The sequence below is a fragment of the Hyaena hyaena genome, unplaced genomic scaffold, assembly GCF_003009895.1.
Source record: "Hyaena hyaena isolate Hyena2069 unplaced genomic scaffold, ASM300989v1 scaffold_471, whole genome shotgun sequence".
NCBI classification, from domain to species: Eukaryota; Metazoa; Chordata; class Mammalia; order Carnivora; family Hyaenidae; genus Hyaena; species Hyaena hyaena.
In genome coordinates this window covers 1,043,794-1,059,748 of record NW_024081102.1, presented here as the reverse complement: position 1 = coordinate 1,059,748, position 15,955 = coordinate 1,043,794, and the positions used below count along the sequence as shown (strand labels likewise).

At 45.2% G+C, this 15,955-nt stretch overlaps 2 non-coding genes across 2 annotated transcripts; both read left to right on the top strand.

The window, feature by feature from the left end:
• The first annotated feature begins 7,033 nt into the window (after nt 1–7,033).
• Nucleotides 7,034–7,105, top strand: TRNAC-GCA. Its single transcript has one exon. It is a non-coding gene; the product is annotated as a tRNA-Cys (tRNA).
• Nucleotides 7,106–8,724: 1,619 nt separating this feature from the next.
• Nucleotides 8,725–8,796, top strand: TRNAC-GCA. The gene has a single exon. It is a non-coding gene; the product is annotated as a tRNA-Cys (tRNA).
• Nucleotides 8,797–15,955: the final 7,159 nt, after the last annotated feature.

The following is a 15,955-nucleotide window of genomic DNA, read 5'->3' as shown; positions in this document are numbered from 1 at the left end:
AGCTTGGCTGGGTCACAGATAATTGGACAAACGTTATTGTGGGGGTGGGTTTGTGAGCTATTTCCAGATGACATTAGCATTTGGATCAGTAAAATCCAAGTAAGGCAGGTGGCCCTCCCCAGTGCTGATGGCATCCTCCCATCCATCAAGGGTCTGGATGGAACGAAAAGGCAGAGGCAGAGCAAATCGTTCTCTGCCTCCTTGCGCTGGGACGTCGGCTTCTCCTGCCTCAGACTAGAACTCCCCGCAGCAGCTCTCTGGCCCTTGGGCTGCAATCTCATCACCAGGCTTCCCGGGTCCATAGTTTGTAGATGGGCGATCATGGGACATCTCAGCCTCTACAGTCAGTCAAGTGAGCCGATTCTCTCTCTTTCTCTCTCTCTTTCTCACTTATGTGTCTCTGTCTCTGTGGAGAACCCTGACCAATACTCTGGAAGATGGATGCAACTACTTGTGTATATATTTGAGAGGTTCCATAATAAAAATAGAAAAATTCCTTTCCCATAGATGAGTAGTTTTGAGTATAACAGAAGGAAATGATTGTTTTCACTTCCCGGTTCTGATGAGGGGTTTGTATCTTACATTAATAAGCCGTGCATTGGTGTGTGAGGGGGACAACTGTCTTTATTCCTCTTAGCACCGTGGAGATAGGCTGACTTCTCACAAGGGGCTCTGCGGAAAAGCAAGGAGACACGAAGACTCCCGCTCAGAGAACCGTAGCTATGGTTTGGGGCCCCTTCAGCAGCGTCAGAGAATCGCTAGCACCGCAGCGCGAGGGGACACGTTGATGCGCCCCAGCTCCTCTGTGCACCCCCAGCTGGGCCCCTGCCTCAGAGATTGCTTAAATGACTCCCCTTGCCCAGCGATGAGGGGGAATGTTTCCCTCCAACTCCTAGGCCCCTCCCACTTTTGTTTATATTTGGGATGGTGACACCCCTGAAACTTGAAGATAATATTGGCCCCGTGGGAGTAAAACTAGAATCAGCGAAAAATGGATGGGACTGGCCGGCAGCGGAAATGACCCAGAGTCGTGTTTATGAGGAGACCGTTCGAAGTGACTTCTTTGGGCGGCGGAACGTAAGTGCAGCGCTGCGGAAGTTGTGGGGGACCCCAGAGTTGGGTCGTTAAGTTTCTGTCATTCAGCAGGATGGGACACAAAAGAGGGATCAAGTTGTTTCGCAGGAAAATGAAGTTATGTTTCCTCTAGCCCTCAATTCGTAGCCCAAGATTGATACACAGAGGTCACAAGATTGATGTGCAAGCAGATCACAGAGGTGAGACACTAGTTGGGGTGGGGGTGGGGTGCCTGTTGTCAGGAGATGCGGTGACAGTGACCTCATACAAGTGACTGAGGACACATCGAGATTTCCACTTTGGTGGATGTGAGTATTCTGGCCTCTAGAGAAGGGACAGTACTTTGGAACAGAAATAAATCATGAAAATATTCCACGGCCTGAGAAAAAAAACCCTCAAGAGCATTAGATTCCATTTACTCTGATTGAGGCCTTCTAATAGCTAATTCGGTTTCCCAGGGAACCCGGAGAGCATTCTGGCAGATTCGATGTCTGGGTTCAAGAGCCTGATGAGGGTAGTCTGGAGGGCCAGGTGAAATCGGGTCTCGTCTACATGTTCAGGGGTCTGGTGGAGCCAAACTCCACACCTCGATGACTGTTCTGAGCTTCTGCCGGTTCAGGACTTCTGGACACCTGTCTGGAGCCGATGGTGAGCCCCCTGGTGACAGGCAGAGTCGACGTGGTAACCGGGCAGGACCCTAGGGAGGGGGGTGAAGGCGAGAGCACGGGACAGCCACGGGCCGTGCTTGCTGAGAAGCACTACCGTGAGCCATGTCACCGGGCCACGTCCTTGGAGCCTGGATGAGTCACTTTTGGGAATCAGTTCTAGGGAGATGACAAGAAGCAGACAAGGTGTGCATTTCTGGTCATCGAAGCCTTGTTGATAACCCCGAGCAAAAACCATCCACTCACCAACATTCTTGACTCTTTTTTTTTTTTTTTTTAAAGAAAAGCAGGCCGCCCCATATGACACCTCATTTGGACGGTCTGGAGTCGTGGGAGCTTGACTAGCCCACATCCTCCTACACGCGGACCTTGAGAGCTCGTTTGGATGGCCTAGTACCATGAGGAGCTACTTGGACACGGTTGAGTACCGGGGAAGGCCAGTCTCACTTTGGAGACATTTAAACACAATAATAGAAAATCCCGGGGCGCCCGGGTGGCTCGGTGGGTTGAGCATCTGACTCCTGATTTTGGTTCAGGTCATGAGTTCAAGCCCCACATCGAGCTCTGCGCCGAAAGTCCAGAGCCTACTTGGGATTCACTCTTTCTCCCCCTCCTTCTGCGCCTCCTGTGTGTACTCTCTCTCTCTCTCAAAGTAAATAAATAAACGTAGAAAAAATCATAGAAAATCCTGTCCAATAGTCTAGGACAATAGAGCCAAGAAAGAGTCGAACAGAAATGTGATGATGACTCAATACTAGAAAAATGTATTGCCGTCCAGCTGGGGCTATTTGAGAGCAAGCACCCTGCGCCCAGTCCCGGGCCCTCCCCCTGCGCCACACCTGGGCTTTTCTGTGCCGCAGACTGACAGGTGCTTGGTTCAAATCCAGGCGTCTCTATGTGAGGGACCTTTCACTCCAGAGAAAGGGCAGTTCCCTGCCTCCCAGTAGGCACAGCCTCCTGGAGTCTAGATTTCCCCGCAGTAAAAGACTCAAGCGTCCCCCCTGGGGCATTTCTCCTGTGTTTTATGTTTACCTCCTCTGCCATGCTCATTTCCTGAAGGGATAGAGAAAACCCGCCCCAGGCTTTCTCAGTGTTCCCCTTGTGCCCAATTATTACCATCCTGATTTTATGTGTTTACCCCAAGCTTGCTTCAAAAAAAATTGAATCTGAGGCAGCTTGCAATAAAAGATACAATAAAAAGCCAACCAATCAAGCGAGTATAAAAAGGGCTGACTTACACTAGGTGGTCAAAATCGTGGCGGCAGAGAGTGGAAGGGTAGGTGTCGGGGGCTGGGTGCGGGCGGTATGGAGGGGTTATTGATTAATGGCGACAGGGTGTCAGTTTGGGAAGATAGAAAAGTTCAGGAGATGGACAGGGGTGATGTTTGCATGACAGTGTGAATGTACTTCATGCCCCTGAACTGTGTACTTAAGCATTATTAAGGTAATTTGTTTTATATCCTGGATCTTTTACCACAATTAAAAAAAATTGTTTAATGTTTATTTATTTTTGAGAGAGAGAAACAGTGTGAGCAGGGGAGGGGCAGAAAGAGCGGAAGACACAGAATCTGAAGCAGGCTCTGGGCTCTGAGGTGTCAGCACAGAGTCCGACGCGGGGCTCGAACCCACGAACCTTGAGATCATGACCTGAGCTGAAGTCAGCCACATAACCAACTAAGCCACCCAGGCACCCCCTACCACATTTTTTTTTCTTTTACAAATAGTTTATTGTCAAGTTGGTTTCCATATAACACCCAGTGCTCATCCCCACAAGTGCCCTCCTCCATGCCCATCACCCCTCCTCCCCCCCACACCCATGAGTCCTCAGTTTGTTCTCAGCATTCAAGAGTCTCTCATGGTTTGCCTCTCTCCCCCTCCCCGACTATTTCCCCCCTTCTTCTCCCCCATGGTCCTCCGTTAAGTTCCTCCTAATCCTCCTATACGTGCAAACATATGATATGTGTCCTTCTCTGCCTGACTTAGTTCGCTCAGCATAACACCCTCAAGGTCCATCCATGTTGCTACACATGGCCAGATTTCATTGTTTCTCATTGCCATGTAGTATTCCATGGTATAGATAAACCACATCTTCTTGATCCATTCATCTGTTGATGGACACTTAGGCTCTTTCCATGTTTTGGCTATTGTGGAGAGTGCTGCTATGAACATTGGGGTACATGTGCCCTATGCATCAGCACTCCTGTATCCCTCGGGTAAATTCCTAGCAGTGCTATTGCTGGGTCATAAGGGAGTTCTATTGTTAGTTTCCTGAGGAACCTCCACACCGTTTTCCAGAGGGGCTGTACCAGTTTACATTCCCACCAACAGTGTAGGAGGGTGCCCGTTTCTCCACATCCTCGCCAGCATCTCGAGTCCTCTGATCTGCTCATTTTAGCCACTCTGACTGGCGTGAGGTGGTATCTCAGTGCTCTACCACAATTTTTTAGGTTGAAGGGAAGGAAGGGCAACATCTAGGAGAAGAGGTACATAATCATTCCTGAGAGCCCAGGTTAGGAGAAGTTACTATCTGCATATAACACTCATCTCCGAGCTTCCTGGTAATCAAATGGGAGTGGAAACATACCAGTCCATCAACTGACTGAAATAGTTTATTAGCTCTGAAAACCAGCAGGCATCCATATCATGGGTCTTTACAGATGGAACATTGTAGAGATGATGGTTATGGACAGGGCAGCCACGTACAGATATACAGGTTGTGTATTATACAACTCCACCAATAGCCCCCTACAGTTATGCAAACATAGTGACCCTAGATATTGGCCACATTTTACCCCCTTTACCAAAAAAAAGTAGAAGCTGTGCTACACACACGTGTTTGTGTGTGAAAGGGGCAAAGCTCGCCAACTAACTACCTAATATGCATCCTCCCCTCTTCCTTAGTAACAGATCCCTGATTTTTTACCCAGCAGTTATGTCTCACCTAAAAGACTGCACTTCCTGGCCTTTCTTTGGCTACAGGAGGAAATGAGGGTTAAGAAGCTATCACTGGACAAGACTTCCGGGAAAGCTTAAGAGACAGGCAAATACAACATGTCCCTTTTTTTGGCCTTTACTCCTGCTTCCTACTTGGAGCATAGATGTGATGGCTGGAGCACCAGCTGCCAACTTGCACCATGGGTCAACCTTGAGGATGGGATCCACATTTCAAGAAAGGCTGACCAGAGAGCGAAAAGTAGCCTGTGTCCCTAAGGACACCCCGGGGTGGCCGTGCCAGTCCTGGTCTGCTCACCCCACACACCCTTTCCAAAAGAAAGGTGTATGTGTCGAGCTTGTTTACACCACAAATCAAGAGGAGTCTGAAGGCTCACGCCCTCTCCCCATCAACAACATAGCAAGCACCTCGCTCAGTAGGTCTGAGTTAGTCATTAGAAGGAGACTCTTCTAACAAGGTCACCTCCTTGACCAGGAAACACCCACTGTTATAGTCAACCAGGTGTTCCTAGCCCTCCCCCCCGCCCCCATGACAATATAGAGCAGCCCAAGGAAAGGTCCTTCTACAGGTACATGTTCTCTGGCGCACCCAGCTCTCCCTGGTCCACGCCCACCTCTCTGTGGAATAAAGAACGCTCAGGGGCCATGTGCCTTTGGCCTATAAGTTCCCCAGGAACTTGCTGTCTTTCCCACCAGAGTGCACGGTACTGTAGTGAGCAAGTCTGCACTCTCACTCCTGGTTGGTAACCAACAGCCGAATGGAGTTCCTAACTGGTGGCGTGTGACCCTTTGGCCCATTGGAAAAGGTGGCTCTGCAGAGGCCTCGCATGACTGTCCTAACGGGGCAGTGAAGTCATCCCTCTGTTCCGAGGAGTTCACGGTCAACATGTCCTCGAGACTGGTGCTACCCAACGTGCTGTCCGTGAACTCTGTGTCAATGCTTAGAGATTCCACAACCATCCGATGCCGCCAGCTCTGGCGTTGTGGGGCAGGGGTGGGGGTGGGGAGGGTCTCAAAGTCCACAAGTCTGTTGCACTGGTATTGACCCTGCACTGCAGACCCTTCGCTGCAGAAAGTTGGGAAGACTTTGCTTCACTTCATCCCCCTTGGAGATGTGTTAGTTAGTCGCGCGGAACAGAAGGCACCTGGGGATTTAGCTCGCTGCGACAGTCAGGGCCCTGAGGTACCGGCCACAGAAGCTAGGCTGAGCCTTAAAAGTTTATCACGAATATACATCTCACTAGGTAAGAGCGGTGGAAACTGAGTCTCCGAGTTAACTTTCCAGGAGCAATGCCCCAAAGCCAGCTGCAGAAGGGGCATTAGAAAGAAACCATAACAGGGGCACCTGGGTGCTTAGTCGGTTAAGCGTCCGACTTTCGCTTAGGTCATGATCTCGCGGTTCGTGGGTTCGAGCCCCGCGTCGGGCTCTGTGCTGACTGCCAGCTCAGAGCCTGGAGCCTGTTTCAGTCTGTGACTCCCTCTCTCTCTGACCCTCCCTTGCTCATGCTGTCTCTCTCTCTCTCTCTCCTAGAAATAAATAAAAATATTTTTTAAAAAACCAGTAAACTGATAAAAAAAAAAAAAAGAAAGAAAGAAACCATCACACATACCGCCCTCCCCCCCCCCACCAGCAGGGCCCAGCCACTGCTTCCACCAGGAACCAGATGTGCACCACATCTGTGTCGAACACGCAAAGTCCGAAAGGTGGACAGGGACACCATCCTGACCCAGGGAAGGATTTTTTCCTTTTTAAAAAAGATTAATATTTATTTTTGAGAGACAGAGTGAGACAGACCATGAGTAGGAGAGGGGCAAAGAGAGGGAGACACAGAATCCAAAGCAGGCTCCAGGCTGTCAGCATAGAGCTTGACGCAGGGCTCGAACCCACAGAGCACGAGATCATGACCTGGGCCGAAGTCGGACGCTCAACCAACTGAGCCACCCAGGTGCCCCGGGAAGGATTTTTTTTCTTAAGCACAGCCCCCAAATCACAAACTTTAAAGGATCCATTTGACTATATCAAAATGTAAACATTTATATGACAAAAACCGAAAAGCTGGAAGTGAACATTCTAGTCACTGCTCAGTAAACAGCAACTTATCTCTGGGCTTTACCTTCTGCCCAAATACCGAGCCTGGCACAGACTTCGTTGTCTCAGATGGAAACTTTAGTGATCTTCCAAGCTGATGCCAAGAAGTGATGGCGTCTTTTGGGAAAAGGAGAACATGGCACGAGAGGGTGCATTTATAGTTGCACAGAACTAGCAATTCTCTGAGTCTGAATGAGCAGCTTGCATGTGTAAGTGTAAGAAGCTTGATAATTACATACCTCCCCTGGCAGGGGGGGGTATAGCTCAGTGGTAGAGCATTTGACTGCAGATCAAGAGGTCCCTGGTTCAAGTCCAGGTGCCCCCTTCAAGAGTCTGCTTTTTTCCTCCTTGACCCAAAATGACAAAATCAAGCTGTGTAGCTCCCATCACGGGACGAGGCTGGTAGAGCCTATGAACCCAGCACATTTATGGCCACATCATAGATTCAGGGGTCACTCAGACCCTCAGCACCACCTTGAAGACCAAGGACAAGACCGAATCCATCCCCACTGGCCTCTTTGAGGGTCTGTTTCCCCAGGGCCACGATGGTACCAATGTCAGTATCATCCAGTGTCCAGTCCAGAAACGAAAGCTGCCTCCATTATTTGAACAGAGAATTTAACATAAATCATCGTTAACCAGTGTATCGGTGTCCGAAAGCTGCCGCAGCCAAGACCACAAGCTGGGAAGCTTAGAACAACAGAAATGTATTGCGTCACAGCTCTGGGGACCCAGAGTCTGAAATCAAGGTATGGGCTGGGCTGTGACTTCTCTGAAGAGGATGATCCTCCCCAGCTTTCCGAGTCCAGTGGCAGTTCTTCGAGTCCCTTGGCTTGTAGACACCCACCCCCGCAGTCTCTGCCTCCGTCTACACACGGCTGTGTTCCGCCTGCGTGCGTCTCTCCTCTTCCTGTCTGGACGTCAGGCTGTGTCCTGCCCTGCTCCAGCGTGGCTGTCTGAACTAGCCATATCGCTGATGATCCCAGCCAAGTAAGGTCACACCCTGAGGGAAGGACTTCGGCCTGTCTTTGGGAAGGACACAATTCAACCCACAACGACCAGAACTTAGAGAACTGAAAGACAAAGACTCAGCAACATGGAGGAAGTGCCTGTAAGAAGCCGCCACCACTCTAGCGCTGGGGGAACAGGGAAGGAGGAACGTGTTCAGTCTCACGGGCTTGGGTGGGATCTCTGTGGGTCCCAGACTCAGATCTCTAAGGAGGCACTGGTGTCCCTGAAGGGTCGCGGCAAGGCTGGTCCTGTGAACACCAAACTGCAGGTGGCCGTCACTGGTGCTACCGGGACGGACTGTCGCTGCCGGGTGACATGACAGAAGCCACAGCGGGCAGAACACACGCTCCTTCCTTCACGCACCTTCCAGGATCCTCCTAAGAGCCCTTTAGGGGAACAACCAGGAAGCCACCTGGCAAAGGATAAGCATGGTTTACAGCCCCAGAGCCAGCATCGCAGAGCAGAGCACAGAAAGGGAGACTTGGAGCTTGGGGACAATCATTTCTTCAGGTGGCTCATATCACCGGGTAGTTAAAGGGTTGAATATGCCGAGCCTGCATCCGAGGGTCGCTTTGTGCAGAGAGCTCTGACCCAGCTCCAGGCCGCGTGTCTTCTCTCTTTTTTCCAGTGTTCATGCGTGACCAGCCACTGGGCATTTTGATTCTCTGTGTTCAGGTGCTCAGCACAAAACCCACAATACAGATGTTATGATAGATCCCTCTGGCCGTCAGGGAATGCTTCCCAAGTTACTGCTCTGGCCCGGAAGGGACGAAGAAGAAGTTGCAGGGTTGGGCATGAAAGCAACCTACTGCTTTTTCTCAGGCAGGGAGATGAGTTAGCAGTAAACAGATCTGGCAACTCAGCCAACCTGCTGAAGGGACATCCGTGTGGCTGCAGAGGGAAAGGGTGTTAATAGGACCTGATGGCATAGCAGGGGGTATAGCTCAGGGGTAGAGCATTTGACTGCAGATCAAGAGGTCCCCAGTTCAAATCTGGGTGCCCCCTGGCATTTTAGTCACCACGGGTGGTAAAGAAGTTCCAATTTCCTCTCTTGCTGAATTTTTTTTTCCTGCAAAGGGTGGAGAAGCAGAGATCACACACACCCACACACCCCTCCTCTGGTCCCCACACTCCCCAGGGTGTACTTGGTCTCCTGGCTGAGGATGAGGACTCTGTCCTTTGAAGGTAGCCAGAGGGAAACCTGAGATCACCTTTAAAAGACAGTATTTTGACTGCTGGATGAGTTTTCAACAGTTGCAAATGAAGCCAGAAAACAGTACAATAACACGTTCCCTATGCTGAGAGAGGAAATCACAGTCAGCTTTGAATTCTATTCCCAGCCAAACTATTCTTCAAGAACATACAGAAGCTGAGAGAGTTTACTGCCAACAGACCCTCACTAAGGAGATTTTAAATATCTACTTTAGAGAAAAGAAAAATGATCCCAGAATGGGAGGTCTAAGATATAAGAAGGAATGTTAAACAAAGAATTAAGATATGTAAATAAATCTAAAAATCATTGACCATTTAAAGCAATACTGATGTCTAATTTATAAAGTTTTTTTTAAAAAATAAAACAAAAATACTAGTTAATAATAACATATAAGGAATGGAGTGATAAGAATTAAAATGTCTTGGGGCACCTGGGTGGCTCAGTTGGTTAAGCTTCTGTCTCTGGCTCAGGTCATGATCTTGTGGTTCATGGGTTTGAGATCTATATCGGGCTCAGTGCTGATGGGACCCTGGATTCTGCTTCAGATTCTGTGCCTCCTTCTCTCTCTGCCTCTCCCCTGCTTGTGGTCTGTCTCTCAAAAATGAATACATGTTTTTAAAAAAATTTTTTTAAGTTGTGATTTTGCCAAGCAAAGGGGATAAAAGAATGGAGGGTCCATGCTAGTAGTCTTGCTAAACATGAATTAATTCTTTTTTTTTTTTTTTGCACCAGAGTTTAGGACTTTTAATTTGTCACAAAGTTGCTGAAGCAAAAATCATGATAAAACATTCTGCTTTCCTTTACACCCCCCAATGCAAAAAATCAAAAACAAAACTATCTGTAGGAAAAAAATGGTTTTGTACATGGGAAGAAACAATATAAATTCAAAACTTACAGATAAGGATTAGCTCTATCACTCATCTCTTTAAAAAGTTTATATGAGGGGCGCCCGGGTGGCTCAGTCGGTTGAGCATCCGACTTTGGCTCAGGTCATGATCTCACGGTTCGTGGGTTCGAGCCCCATGTCAGGCTCTGTGTTGACAGCTCAGAGCCTGGAGCTTGTTTCAGATTCTGTGTCTCCCTCTCTCTCTGACCTTCCCCTGCTCACACTGTCTCTCTCTCAAAAATAAACATTAAAAAATTTTTTTAAAAAGTTTATATGAATATCCAGTCAAAACCAACAGGGTATCTCCCTTGAAATGTTATCTATACGAACTTCCAAGTAGACCACAGGACTGTATACTGTCTTGGAATGTTCTCAGAAGTCTCTGTCTAAACATGCATTAATTCTAATAATTCATTTGTTGATTCTTTTAATTTCCTATGTATATGCTCATATCATCTAAGTAGTTTGGAAGTTTTATTTCCCTTGTTCCAATCCTTACATACTTTATTTTTTCTTACCTTATTGTACTGACTAGGACCTCCCATATAATGTTGAATAGGATATTGTTAGTAGATATCTTAACTCATTCTGATTTCAAATGAAAAGCTCTCAACATTTCACCATTAAGTACATATTGTGAACTATACTTTTTATAAATGGTTTTTATTAAATTAAGGAATTTTCTATTCCCAGTTTAAAAGAAATTTTTTTATCATGGTTTGATGTGAAATTTTATCAACGCTTCCCTTTGATCCATTGAGATAATCATAGGATTTACCTCTTTTAGTCTATTTACATAGTGAATTACACTTACTGCTTTCTCTAAAATTAAACATATTTTGCATTCCAGATATAAATCCCACTTGGTCATGGAGTCCGACCTTTTTTATATATTTGTGAATTGGGTTAGATAATAATTTACTTAATTTCTTGTACCTATGTTTTATGAGTGAGATTGGCCTATGCATTTTTTATACTGTCCTTGTTGGTTTTTGGTATTAAGATTGTGCTAGTCTCACAAAAGGAGTTATATCCACCTTTTCTGTTCTTAGATCTTTATATTAAAATAGTTATTGCTGGGGTGACTGGGTGGCTCAGTCAGGTAAGCATCCGACTTCAGCTCAGGTCATGATCTCACGGTTCATGGGTTTGAGCCCCGCATTGGGCTCTGTGCTGACAGCTAGCTCAGAGCCTGGAGCCTGTTTCAGATTCTGTGTCTCCCTCTCCCTCTGACCCTCCCCTGCTCATGCTGTCTCTATCTCTCTCTCAAAAATAAATAAAATGTTAAAAAAAATTTTTAATAAAATAAAATAAAATAAAAGTCATTGCTTATTAAAGTATGAAACAAAAATCACCAGTAAAACCATCTTGTCTGAATTTGTTTATCAAAAGGTTTCAAATAACAGTTTGAAGAAAAGAACTATATTTAAAAACTTAAGAGGGGCACCGGGGTGGCTCAGTCAGTTAAGCATCTGACTTCAGCTCAGGTCATGATCTCACGGTTCGTGGGTTCAAGCTCCATGTCAGGCTCAGAGCCTGGAGTCTCTTTCAGATTCTGTATCTCCCTCTCTCTCTGACCTTCCCCTACTCATGCTGTCTCTCTCTCTCTCAGAAATAAATAAAACAGGGGCGCCTGGGTGGCTTAGTCGGTTAAGCGTCCGACTTTCGCTTAGGTCATGATCTCGCGGTTTGTGGGTTTGAGCCCCGCGTCAGGCTCTGTGCTGACTGCCGGCTCAGAGCCTGGAGCCTGCTTCAGTCTGTGACTCCCTCTCTCTATGACCGTCCCCTGCTCACACTGTCTCTCTCTCTCCTAGAAATAAATAAAACATTTAAAAAGAAAGAAAGAAAACATTATATATATATATATATATATAAACAAAAAATTTAGAGGACTATTCAGCTTTTCTATTTTTTCTTGTGTCAGCTTTGTTAAGTTGTAGTATTTTTAAGTCCTTGCTCAATTTCAGCATAGCATAGTGGCAAAGTCCTTGGTGTCTTAAGACATAATGCATGGGTTCAAATTCTGGGTTCTAACTGAGTGGCCTTGGTGAAATTGATAAACTCAGCCTCAGTTTTGCCATATATAAAATGGGCATGAGAGTAGAAATGAGTATAATGATAGTGTCTGGTTTGTGGAGATGTTATGAAAATTAAATAAATTACTATCTTCAAAGTACATAAAACCATGCCTGCCTCACAGTAAGTTCTTTGTTTATGCTTATTAGATTTTAAACTTTTGTGTATATTTTTCATAGTGTTCAATAATCCTTATTTTAAAGTCTAAATAATCTGCAGTTTTTCTTTTTTGATTTATAATATTGCTTTATTTTTTCTGCTTTCTTCTTTCTCTTAACACTGTCACCAGAGGTTGATCAATCTTTTCTTTTCAAAAACCAACCTTTGGCTTTGTTAATCCTGTCCATTTGCTTTCTGATTCATTAATTTCTAGTTCTTTTATTTCTTTCTCCTCTCGTAGTGTTCTTTCATCCAGTTTTTCTAACTTCTTGAGATGGATTCTTAATTTATTTTTAATCTTCTTTTCCAGCACATTGCTCAAAGCTCTAAGTATTTCTCTAAATGCCAATTTAGTGTCTATCAATGGATGAATTAAGAAAATGTCAGACATACACACAGGAATATTATTCAGCCATTAGAAAGAAGGAAATCCTGCCATCTGGTGTAACTGGAGGGCATTGTACTAAGCAAAATAAGCCAGACCAAATAAATAAATAAATACTGTATGGTATCACTTATATGTGGAATGATTTTAAAAAGTCAAACTTGGGGCACCTGGGTGGCTCAGTTGGTTAAGCGGCCGACTTCAGCTCAGGCCATGATCTCACGGTTCATGGGTTCGAGTCCTGCATTGGGCTCTGTGCTGACAGCTCAGAGCCTGGAGTCGGCTCCAGATTCTGTGTCTCCCTCTTTGACCCTCCCCTGCTCACACTGTCTCTCTCTCTCTCTCTCAGAAATTAAAAAAAAAAAAGTCAAACTCATAGAAACAGAGAGTAGATTGGTGGTTGCCAGGGGCTAAGGGGTGGAGGAAATGGGGGGATGTTGGCTAAAGGGTAGAAACTCTTGTTATAAGATAAATAAGTTCCAGAGATCTAAAGTATAGCATGATGACTATAGTTAATAATACTGTATTTTATACTTGGAAGTTGCTGAGAATAGATCTTAAGCATTCTCTCTCTCTCTCTCTCTGTCTCTCTCTCTCTCTCTCTCTCTCTCACACACACACACACACACACACACACACAAAGGTAACTATCTGAGGTGATTGGTGTGTTAATTACCTTGATTGTGGTAATCGTTTCACAATGTATATGTAAATCATACCATTACATTGTACACTTTAAATATATTACAATTCTGGGGCACCTGGGTGGCTTAGTCGGTTAAGCGTCCGACTTTTGCTTAGGTCATGATCTCGCGGTTCATGGGTTCGGGCCCTGCGTCGGGCTCTGTGCTGGCTGCCAGCTCAGAGCCTGGAGCCTGTTTCAGTCTGTGACTCCCTCTCTCTCTGACCCTCCCTGCTCATGCTGTCTCTCTCTTTCTCTCCTAGAAATAAATAAAAACATTAAAAAAATTTTTTTAATATATTACAATTCTATTTGTCAATTGTACCTCAACAAAGCAAGGGGGGAAAGAAACTAAGCAAAACTTTCAATTATTCATGATTTTTTTTCTGTTAATGAAAAAAGTGTGTAAAATTTTCCATTCTAATTCTAAATTTGCTTATTTCTTTTTGTTATTCTGTCAAGTTTTTGCCTTACATATTTTGAAGCTATATTACTAGAAGCATAAAGATTAGGAATTCTTACCTCTTCCCGTTAAACTCAGCCTTTGATTATTAATAATTGATTTTGTTATCTCTAGTAATATTTTGTGTCTTTTTTTGGGGGGTGCAAAAAGGTGATTTAATTAAAGCATGAGAACAGAACTTGTGGGCAGAAAGTGCTGCACTGGCATTGTGCAGAGTGACTACTTAGATACTGTGGAGTTTGGGGGAGGTAAAGTTAAGAGAAAGTTTCTTAAAGGGATTTCCATATGCTAAAGAGGATTTACAGATTACTAGACGCCAAGCTATTGTCAAGCTAAGGTTGTTTTTCCCTCTAGCAAAGCATTATCATTAAGATAGTAGGGAGTTCCTGGAAATTAGACTATTGAGGAGATATTTGTAAACTGATGGAAACCATCAGTTTAACCATTTGTTTTTTGTCCTTTCCTTTGTCCTTGGGCAGCTAGGAATGCCTGAGGAATATCACACATTTCCCATGTGGGGGGGGGGGGCGGGTTGCGCTAGCTTGTGATTGGCCCTCAGCTTCCGTTATGGTCTCTCATTATATTCCCCCTGAACAATTTTGACCTTTAAATCTTTAAGGTTGTTGAAGGTGAAAGATCCCATCTTCTGTAGCTTCTTCCTGCTGAGTAGGGGCATAGAGATGTCCCTACCTATATGGGTCAACATTGTACAGTCAGGGAATGTATAGGGGAGTTACAAAAGTGAGGCAGCTGGGGCGCCTGGGTGGCTCAGTTGGTTAAGCATCCAACTTCAGCTCAGGTCATGATCTCATGGTTCGTGGGTTTGAGTCCCGCGTCAGGCTCTGGGATGACTGCCAGCTCAGAGCCTGAAGCCTGTTTCGGATTCTGTGTCTCCTTCTCTCTCTGACCCTCCCCTGCTCATGCTGTCTCTGTCTCTCTCTCTCAGAAAGAAATAAAACATTAAAAAAAAAAAAAAAGATGGAGGCAGTTGAATCCAACATGGACAGTAAGGTGGTATCTCTGTGGGTAAGGATCATCTCTTGTTGAGAAGTGATGGTAGTGATGGAGTCTGGGACACCGGTGGGGAAATCTGGAGTGGGTGACCCAAGTGGGTGCTCTTCACTCCTTGACATCCAGGGTGGGAGCAATATTGCGTGTCTTAAGGTCTATTTCGTCTTTTTTCTTTTTGTCAGTGTTCTGCAAGTCATATGTTTTTTCATCCTTTTACTTTTCTTTTTCTTTTTTTTTTTTTTTACAAATAGTTTATTGTCAAATTCATCCTTTTACTTTTCAATCTTTCTATATCCCTAGGTTGTTGATGGTATCGTTTGTAAATAGAATATAATTGGTTGCTGCTTTAACCCCAATATGATCATCTTTGTCTTTTAACTGGGGGCATTTATTTATTTATTTTAATTTTTTTTTTATTTCTGAGAGAGAGAGAGAGAGAGAGAGAGCGTGAGCAGGGGGAGGGTCAGAGAGAGAGGGAGACACAGAATCTGAAGCAGGCTCCGGGCTCTGAGCTGTCAGCACAGAGCCTGACACGGGGCTCGAACCCACAAACCGTGAGATCATGACCTGAGCTGAAGTCGGATGCTTAACCGACTGAGCTACCCAGGCGCCCTGGCATTTATTTATTTATTTATTATTTTTTTTTAAATGTTTTATTTATTTCTAGGAGAGATAGAGAGAGACAGTGTGAGCAGGGGAGGGTCAGAGAGAGAGGGAGTCACAGACTGAAACACGCTCCAGGCTCTGAGCTGGCAGTCAGCACAGAGCCCGACGCGGGGCTCGAACCCACGAACCACGAGATCATTACCTAAGCGAAAGTCGGACGCTTAACCGACTAAGCCACCCAGGCGCCCCGGCATTTATTTATTTTTAATGCAATTGCTGGTGTATCTGTATTCAAATCTACCTCTTTATTTTATGCTTTCAATTCAGAGTGCTTATTTATGTTTTCCTCTCCTTCTTCCTTTTTTTGTTTGATTGAGATTTTTATAATGCTATTATTTCCCCCTGCTAGTTTGAAAAATATAAATGATGTTTCTTCTCCATATGCATAGCTGTTTCTCAAGGCCTATGGCTAACCAATGCCTTTACCCTCTGCACAGTTAAAACAAGCATCTTACAATACTTTTAACTCCATTTACTTTCCTCTCAACTTAACTGCAATTTTTGCCTTTTACATTATTCCATAAGTTGTGTTAACCTCATTATTGTTTTTTTAATATAGTCAATGCTCACTTAGATTTATTCAGATATTTACTGTTTCTTTGCCTCTGTCCTTCCTACATCGA